The sequence below is a fragment of the Cyprinodon variegatus genome, unplaced genomic scaffold (genome assembly GCF_000732505.1).
Source record: "Cyprinodon variegatus isolate N-32 unplaced genomic scaffold, C_variegatus-1.0 Scaffold663, whole genome shotgun sequence".
Taxonomy (NCBI): Eukaryota; Metazoa; Chordata; class Actinopteri; order Cyprinodontiformes; family Cyprinodontidae; genus Cyprinodon; species Cyprinodon variegatus.
This window is the reverse complement of record NW_015151116.1, coordinates 246855-249422: the sequence shown is the minus strand read 5'-3', so window position 1 is coordinate 249422 and position 2568 is coordinate 246855. Positions and strand designations below refer to the sequence as shown.

Below are 2568 nucleotides of genomic sequence, written 5' to 3'. Positions count from 1 at the left end.
CCTGTTCCGCCCTCCACCGAATCAGACAAACACTGGAACCACGGCACACAGACAGGAGTCAAGGATTCAATAACTTCTCTGGAAACGTGAGTCGGCAACCAAATCCTCTTCTCCAAGTTCACGAGTCAAATTCCCCACTGAGCTTGAACTAACCGTTGTGTCTTCCCCTCAGTTTGTTGAGCAGTGTTCAGAGCAACACTTCTCCCTCTGTTTAAATTCTTCAATAAAACCTGTTAAACCTTTTCCCTGGTCTCTCTGTTCGGTTTTCTGCATTTGGGTCAGATTTTGGAACATCATGACAAGGACGTTGGCACGTGAAAAGAGAAGTAACATCAGGGTTTCTCCTGGCGCCATCTTTAAATATTTGACTGCATTTGCAAAGTCTTAAGAGTTTTCTATGTGATGTGGTGTGTTTCTCATTGGGGGGTATAATATTGGTAAGCTGTTTAGCGATGTATGTTACTGAGTTAACGCTGCTGACAATGGGCATGATGGGTGTTCCTTCCTTGTCATAATATAAGCATGGAATGTCTTCCCCTGGATAGAAGTGTATATTTAATATTCAGTTTATTTTAGATTCTATCCAGGGGAAAACATTCCATGCTTATATTACAACTTCATGAAAGGCCTTTAAGAACATTTTTACCAGAGTTCTGCCTCATGGTTGGGAAAGATTAATTAAAATTTCACAGTGATCCAGATCCTGTACAAGTTTTAGCTATAGGCGTTAAGTCACAATCTGGGGCAAAATGTGCTGCTTGGCGAAGGTCTTTGCTCTCAGAGTGCATTTCTAGTTTATTCTTGTAACAATCTATGTTGCAATAACAACTACATGAGTGTCCAAAAGCAGAAACCTGGAAGGCTATCCCCTCAGAAACACTGGAGATTACGTATGTAATTTGGACAGTTTTAGGTTAATGCTAAGGAAAGCACACAATATACGTTCTCTATATATCCTGTTAAAAACAGCAGAAACACCATAAATAGTTAAAATGCTTACATTAACCAACTAGTAGCATATTAGTCATTAAATACTAAAGCTTGTTAGTTTAAATAAGGTAACAGTCACAATATGTGTGTTAATAACCATATCTGCTAGAAATTCATCTGCATCAGCATAAAAACTACTCAACCTTTGGTTGCCGTGGTTTCCAGCAGTGGAGAGGATGTCTGTGCTTCTCTAAGCAGATGTCTTTGTGTACATCTGTATCTGAACGCAGCAGAGTTTATATTCAGTTCTTCATTTTTTTCTGAATTACAGTTAAACATCATAAATTATTCACCATTATCACATTAGCAGTATACAGAACAACATATGGAAAGCTCAAAGAACAAAATCTTTATAGTTTTAAAGTCTTTCCTTTACATCTCCCATAAAATGCATCAAATACATGTTTGATTTCAAACCTGATTTAGACAGAATTTAAAACATGGTGGGATGATATCCTATAAATAGATTTTTAATGCTAGGTATTATTTTGTTTTAAGTATACTGTAGCATAACCTGGCCTCTTTCACCATACCAAATGATTTCAGCTGCTCTAAAGCACAAGATCAGGATGGTTTTCACATTACTGCTGGTTTCACTCAGAGAGACCATATGTTTCCACCTCAGGCGAGCTCAACAAATGCAGCACTCAGCAGATTTTGTAACTGTGCAGGACACAAACTATCAGAGTAAACACAAACCATAAACTCAGTCCAGGTCTGCAGACTGAAACTGCTTTGAGCAGCAAGTAAGAGTGCAAAATTAAATGTTTATAATGTGCAAAAAAATCCCCTACAACTTTATGATGTGAAATTTAAAAGGAACCATTTTCCCCCTTCAGGTAGTGTCACATTTCAGACTGCCAACACCAGGAGACTCACACTTCCCTGGAGCCTCTCTTTGAGGACAGTGTCCTGTTGTTTGACAGAAACCAGACAGAATGAGAAGAACTCCTTTCTGAGTGCAATATGAGTCGCTCAGGGGCTGTGGTGTTTGACCACAACATGGAGCGTTTTCAGACACCACAGTCGTTCGAAAGCCTGATCCACCGCAGCGCCTGACTAAGCGGCGGGATGATGGGGGAAGGGAGAGGAAGCGAGGGATGCTGGAACACAGGGCAAAGGAGGTCTGACCATCTCCTCGGTGGGGGACTTGGGCCATTGGAGAGAGGAGCAGGGATTACATCCAGAAAAGTGAAAAACACAAGTTTTCACATATATTCACGTAAAAATTACACATTCCTAGCCTAACTGTGAAATGTTGGTGGAAGGGGGAAGGAATATCACTCATGGCTTTCAAACGTTGTCTCTGCCAGACTTTGAGATTCAGATTTTTGCCTCCTTTGCTGAAGATCTCAAACTCTTGATTTTTTTCAATTTACAAAATTCAAAAATTATTTTAGATCAGGACTGGAAATGGGTCATTCTAAAAACACAAATCTGCTCCAATATAAAAACAATTTATTTTTTTAGAAATTCTCCATCCATCCTCTTTTAAACTTTGTCCAGCCTCCATTATCTGCTAAAGTAAAAGGTCCACAGAGAATGATGCTGCCACCACCATGTTAATTCAATTCAATT

General features: G+C 39.4%; 1 protein-coding gene across 1 annotated transcript in view; it reads right to left on the bottom strand.

The window, feature by feature from the left end:
• Positions 1 to 2568, bottom strand: part of LOC107096986 (protein phosphatase 1H-like) — a 69105-nt gene that overhangs the window by 13641 nt on the left and 52896 nt on the right. The window lies entirely within an intron of this gene.